This window comes from Lissotriton helveticus, chromosome 10 (genome assembly GCF_964261635.1).
Source record: "Lissotriton helveticus chromosome 10, aLisHel1.1, whole genome shotgun sequence".
NCBI lineage: Eukaryota > Metazoa > Chordata > Amphibia > Caudata > Salamandridae > Lissotriton > Lissotriton helveticus.
Genome location: NC_136071.1, coordinates 941,725,383 through 941,732,243, shown reverse-complemented (window position 1 = coordinate 941,732,243; position 6,861 = coordinate 941,725,383). Strand labels below are relative to the sequence as shown.

Sequence of the window (6,861 nt, the reverse complement as noted above, 5' to 3'; positions counted from 1 at the left end):
CACGGCGCTTCCGGCATTACCCGGCTCACAAGGTAAGCCCTTCTCGGCTTTACGACTTTGTGCCCTTTTTTCTGTAGTTTAGATTCCCATACCTAAAACAAAAATTCTGTACACAGGTACATGCGGATGCAAGATATTATTCTTCTCCCACCCCTTGGACCCTCGAAATAACTTCCTTGAATTACTGGTAAGCCGCCTCCTATTTTTCCCACTGACCGCCAAAACTAATCAATGGCCGTTCCCCGTCCCAAGTGTGAATATTTCCTCCCCCTTTTTTAGATGAACCGACCAAGCGGACAATTCATCCTTAATTGTTTCCGGTCTAACTCCATGCCTCGCGCGCTCTTCAAGTGAGCTCTCGTACCAATTGCCCTGGACCCTCGTAATATATACTTTTGTACTACTGGTAAGACGCCTCATTTTTTCGGTTAACACCAATAATAAATGACTGTCTCCAGCCCTAAACGTTAATTCCTCCTCTCATTTAGATATACCGAATAAAGCGGACAATTCAATATAAAATTGTTCATGAAGTAAGCCCTCGTCTGCGCGCTCTTACATGAGCTCCTGTACCCATTACCCCTCTGGTGAGCCCTATATCTCTTCCTTGGGTATACCAACAACTGTACCATTCAATTCAGACTTCCTTCTTGCAATTCACTTCGCATCACTGCGCCGTTTTTCACCTTATTGTAAATGTATCGCCGCACCAACAATCACGGTGGCATCCTCTCCCCTTGACATTCATTCGTACCACTGCGCCGTTTTTTAATTGATCTTGTTGCCACCCTTGGTTTTATTCTGAGAACCACTCACTTACACTTATGCACCTTCCTAGTCACCAACAGAATGTGCTTCTTCACCTAGTCACATGCCTGTTGACACTATAAATAAAGCCACTCGCTGTCTCCACCTGGATACAAGCGGACTAGTCCAATAATCACTGCACAATGTCACTATCATTATGCGTGTGAGAATTTAATGTACCTTTCTGTCCTTCTTTCTTCCCCTTAGGCGAAAGAGGCTTATAAATTAAAAAGGCAACCATTGCTCTGTCCTGATGATGGACCCCATCATTTAGCAAGGGGGTCCGAAACGTCGTCGACCCACTGTGTACCATATACTTGTGGAATAATTTATTATACAAAAATTGTGTAATGGTACCTATAAGAAATTCTCTGTCTAAAATTGGTATTTTACAGAGACTGTTGATTTTGCCTTACAAGCCCTTTGTGTATGTTTTTGTTTGTGTATTGTTGTGGCTGGGTACAGGTTTGTGCCCCACGCACGTGATTTGTTGAAGGTGTTATTGTGTTTTGCAAACTTTGATTTAAATATAAACTTTGAGGACCTCTGCCCGGCTGGGCATGTCTTCTCTAATATAGAACTGACTGAGTCTATATTCATTTTCAATCATTTGTCTCGCTGCCAGGGACCATTGTTGTTTCCATATGATTAAGCTCCCCGAGGTCCCTCGCTGATACTAATTGGGGTCCCCTTGTTGTTTAAAATAGATACTGTGCGCAATCGCTTGATTGCAAGGGTTTCCTTGTTCTCTTCCACTTCACCTAAGTGGGCCCTCTCCTCCCTGCCCTCCCACCTTTTTGTGGTTCACATCACTGTCCACTACACCTTGTTATGTCTAACGACGCCCCCCTCTATTCCCTAGAGTATATTAAAAAAATCTGTGAAGGCCCCTCCCTATTCACTGATCTAGAGGAACCAACAACGATTGCAAGTACTAATCTGAGTGATGATTTAGAAAAACAGAAAAAGAAATATGTTCGACTAGAACTCATGACTATTATGCTAACAGATTACTTAAGGCCTAATACGATTCCACTAGGTCTCCAGGTTAGAAACATACCAGGGGTGTTTACTGATAACCCGAAGTATATTCAAGGATTTAGCAATATAGGGACTACTTGTTCCCGACACTGGTTAGTCCTAGGGATTGAAACTGCCTCTGAGGAACTTAAAAAACTAGATGAGATAATCAAAGATTTAGAGAAGCAAATAACTGAAAAGAACACTAATACTGAAGCAAAAAAACTCCTTGAAAAAATCGATAAAACGGTACAGGAGTTTCATAGAATAGAACAAAATAAGAAGGCCAACAAAGTAAAGAAAGATATTAAATCATTTACTTCTGAACGCGCATACCCCTACCTTCAGAAGGATTTTTATGCAAATCGTAATTTCAACCAAAACCAACCCACACCTAGGCCTTGGGGTCGCTTTAACAGAAGGAACACGGTGGTTGGTTTCACTGACTCATCGGCTGACTCCTCAGATAATTCAGACGGGGGGGAAGGCCCGAGTGGCGGACCACAAAGACATCAAAACCATTTTTTAGCCAGAGGCCAGCAAGAACCTCCCAAGAGAGGTCGTGTGAAACAACCAACACGATGGCAGAACCCCCCGGGAGAGCGACAGACCCGGAACAGATTCTACCAATGGTGACAGAGCCTGTAAACACAGAACTTACTATTCCTCTGTTTAATCTGTCAAACCATACATTGTCTTCTCATGAAATCTCTGTCCTTAGTAAAGGCCTATCCTTTGTCCCTACTACTTACCCAAACTTTCTTGATTTACAGTCTGAACTCATGACATTCTTCCGTAAAGTTAGGCTGCGTGCCTACTTTGAACTCAACCCAACTGACCCTAAACCAGTGTCTACGCCCTTCAGACCACCCTCCAGATTTTTCCCATTCGCGGGTATGATTCCCAAGGAAATCTTAACATTTGAGAAGGTGGTTCTCAAAGAAACCACAGATCTGGCAAAATCTCACATCTTTGTACCATACAATATTTCTGTAGATGAGAAATCTGCCATTTCAACACTTAAGAATAATCCCAGCTTAATCATCAAGCCAGCTGATAAGGGTGGAGGGATTGTATTGCAAGACATTGACAACTACAAAAGTGAGTTATTACGCCAAGTATCAAACACGGACCACTACTGTAGACTCCCCACGAACCCCACCAAAGATATCCAAGCCCTCATCAGAGTCATCACTACTGAAGCTCTTGATAATGGATACTTGAGTAAACATGAATATGATTTTCTTAACACTCCCAATCCCAGAACACCAGTAATTTACACTCTGCCCAAAGTGCATAAGAGCCTTGACCAGCCCCCAGGCCGTCCGATTGTGTCGGGCTGTGGCTCGGTTTTGGAACCCTTGGGCCATTACGTGAATTTCTTTTTAAAGGACTTTGTCCCTACTACCAGATGCTATATAAAAGACAGCACTCACATGATTAACCTTGTTGAGAACTATCCATTTAACCATATTAGTGAGACCCTCTGTACCCTCGATGTTGAATCGTTGTATACGAACATCCCCCAGAGAGAATCGTTGTTGGTAATGGAGACTATCCTTGACCAAAGAACTCGTCCTCATAGGGTACCTACAATTTTCATAATTCAGTTCCTCGAAATTTGTCTCACACAAAATTTCTTTACGTATGATAACCAGTATTTCCAGCAGGTTCGTGGAACCTCCATGGGAGCTATTTTTGCTCCAACCTTGGCCATTCTGTATATGGATTGGTTGGAATGTAACACGATTCTAGTTGATAGCAACCCATTTTACCAAGGCATCCTTACATGGAGACGTTATATAGACGATGTCTTCATGATATGGGGTAACGACATCGATGCCTTCCCAGCCCTACTACATTGGCTCAACAATAACTGCAGTGGGCTTACATTTACACTGACTCATAGCAAAACGTCTATTCCTTTTTTGGACTTAAACATCCAGCATGAGAATGGCCTACTTTACACTTACTTATACCACAAACCAACTGAGAAAAACACGCTCTTAAGCTATAATAGTTGCCACCCTCGGGCCCTGAAAGATAGCTTACCTTACTCACAGTTCCTCCGGTTGAGAAGGAACAATTTCCACAAAGAAGATTATTTCCATGAAGCTAGTCTCTTAGCAACCAAACTGAGACAAAGAGGCTACCCGCGCCGCCTCATAAAAAACTCTATGAAGCGGGCTTGGTATTGTCCACGCGAGGTCCTCCTGGTTAACAGACCCAAACCCACTACAGATAAATTGGTGTGCGTCACAACTTTTTCCAGTGTGTCCAACAAAGTCACAAAAACCATTAAGAAAAACTGGCACATTCTAAACTCTGGGCAATTGAACTGGGAACGTCCACTGTTCGCTTTCAAAAAAAGCAAAAATATCAAAGACCATTTAGTGAGGGCAGCCTTACCTTCCCCTACCCCACTTAAAAGAACGATTAATGACCACTGGGCCACAACACCACTTAGGGGTCATGCGAAATGTGGAACATGTGTGGTATGTGACTTCACTGTTGAGAGTAAAGAATTTGTTTACAAGGAAACCAAAAATGTGTTGAAGACGTTTACAAACTGCAACAGCTCTAATGTTGTATATGCAATTTTATGTCCGTGTGATCTTATTTATGTTGGTCAAACCAAGCAAAAAGTCAAATTGCGGATTTCCCAACACCGGAGCAGAATACGTTGTAAGACCCCCAACGCCCCCTTGGTTGAACATTTCACCTCCAAGGAGCACACGGAAAATGACATCCGCTGGACGGTGATAAACCAAGTGACAATACCTCCAAGAGGAGGCGACCTGAATCTCCTGCTCAATAAAGAGGAGTTAAAATGGATAATAAGGACAGATAGCCTGAACTCTGGTCTTAACCAGCAAGAGGACTGGACTACACTAATTTGACCATGGTCTCTAATTGAAAAGACTCAAGTGGTTAAAAAACTTTCTGGCCTTCACAGAGACTTCTATGTGTAAATAATGTACTCTAATTTTATTGTTGTTGTACTTGTCACAATTATCATTGTCACTCACAGATGTCACCACGCTGCACTTATCCCTATGCACACTGTCCCTACCTATCTGTGGCTTTCACTCCCCTAACATGGCCGCTAAACCCTGGTCCTTCCTATATTCTCATGCCTTCAAGTCAGCCAACGGCCGAGCATTATATATTTGCTGGGCTCACGTGACTCGCTTAACCAGGAAATCGAGTTCTGCCGACTGACCCGGTAAGCATTGGACGCGCCTCTTGAACGTCCCGATAGCCCCGCGCTACACCCTGCCCAGTTGTCTCCCCTGATTGATAATCCCTTCCTTTACCGGCAGGCCCTCCTGGTTCCAGGACCCCAGCGCGACACGGCGCTTCCGGCATTACCCGGCTCACAAGGTAAGCCCTTCTCGGCTTTACGACTTTGTGCCCTTTTTTCTGTAGTTTAGATTCCCATACCTAAAACAAAAATTCTGTACACAGGTACATGCGGATGCAAGATATTATTCTTCTCCCACCCCTTGGACCCTCGAAATAACTTCCTTGAATTACTGGTAAGCCGCCTCCTATTTTTCCCACTGACCGCCAAAACTAATCAATGGCCGTTCCCCGTCCCAAGTGTGAATATTTCCTCCCCCTTTTTTAGATGAACCGACCAAGCGGACAATTCATCCTTAATTGTTTCCGGTCTAACTCCATGCCTCGCGCGCTCTTCAAGTGAGCTCTCGTACCAATTGCCCTGGACCCTCGTAATATATACTTTTGTACTACTGGTAAGACGCCTCATTTTTTCGGTTAACACCAATAATAAATGACTGTCTCCAGCCCTAAACGTTAATTCCTCCTCTCATTTAGATATACCGAATAAAGCGGACAATTCAATATAAAATTGTTCATGAAGTAAGCCCTCGTCTGCGCGCTCTTACATGAGCTCCTGTACCCATTACCCCTCTGGTGAGCCCTATATCTCTTCCTTGGGTATAGCAACAACTGTACCATTCAATTCAGACTTCCTTCTTGCAATTCACTTCGCATCACTGCGCCGTTTTTTACTTTATTGTAAATGTATCGCCGCACCAACAATCACGGTGGCATCCTCTCCCCTTGACATTCATTCGTACCACTGCGCCGTTTTTTAATTGATCTTGTTGCCACCCTTGGTTTTATTCTGAGAACCACTCACTTACACTTATGCACCTTCCTAGTCACCAACAGAATGTGCTTCTTCACCTAGTCACATGCCTGTTGACACTATAAATAAAGCCACTCGCTGTCTCCACCTGTATACAAGCGGACTAGTCCAATAATCACTGCACAATGTCACTATCATTATGCGTGTAAGAATTTAATGTACCTTTCTGTCCTTCTTTCTTCCCCTTAGGCGAAAGAGGCTTATAAATTAAAAAGGCAACCATTGCTCTGTCCTGATGATGGACCCCATCATTTAGCAAGGGGGTCCGAAACGTCGTCGACCCACTGTGTACCATATACTTGTGGAATAATTTATTATACAAAAATTGTGTAATGGTACCTATAAGAAATTCTCTGTCTAAAATTGGTATTTTACAGAGACTGTTGATTTTGCCTACAAGCCCTTTGTTTATGTTTTTGTTTGTGTATTGTTGTGGCTGGGTACAGGTTTGTGCCCCACGCACGTGATTTGTTGAAGGTGTTATTGTGTTTTGCAAACTTTGATTTAAATATAAACTTTGAGGACCTCTGCCCGGCTGGGCATGTCTTCTCTAATATAGAACTGACTGAGTCTATATTCATTTTCAATCATTTGTCTCGCTGCCAGGGACCATTGTTGTTTCCATATGATAGGACTGTTCCCATGAGGCACAGGGTCAATACTGGTTTGCATATGGCCATGTCTGAACTGGGGTGACTTGGAGAGCAAAATAACAATGGATTAAACCCAGATCTGTGACTGGGGGTGAATGTTTTGCCATTGTGCAACATTCCGTCCATCATCTTGTTTGTTTCACATACCTTTATGTGCATGTTCTATAGTCCCACAAATATTACCTGTGAATTAAGGTCAGCCAA

General features: G+C 43.2%; 2 long non-coding RNA genes across 2 annotated transcripts; both read left to right on the top strand.

The window, feature by feature from the left end:
* Window positions 1–283: 283 nt before the first annotated feature.
* Window positions 284–1,069, top strand: LOC144785557 (uncharacterized). The gene is made up of 3 exons (XR_013601959.1): window positions 284–406; window positions 489–587; window positions 1,015–1,069. It is a non-coding gene; the product is annotated as an uncharacterized LOC144785557 (long non-coding RNA).
* A 4,393-nt stretch (window positions 1,070–5,462) lies between these two features.
* On the top strand, window positions 5,463–6,248 carry LOC144785556 (uncharacterized). The gene is made up of 3 exons (XR_013601958.1): window positions 5,463–5,585; window positions 5,668–5,766; window positions 6,194–6,248. It is a non-coding gene; the product is annotated as an uncharacterized LOC144785556 (long non-coding RNA).
* Window positions 6,249–6,861: the final 613 nt, after the last annotated feature.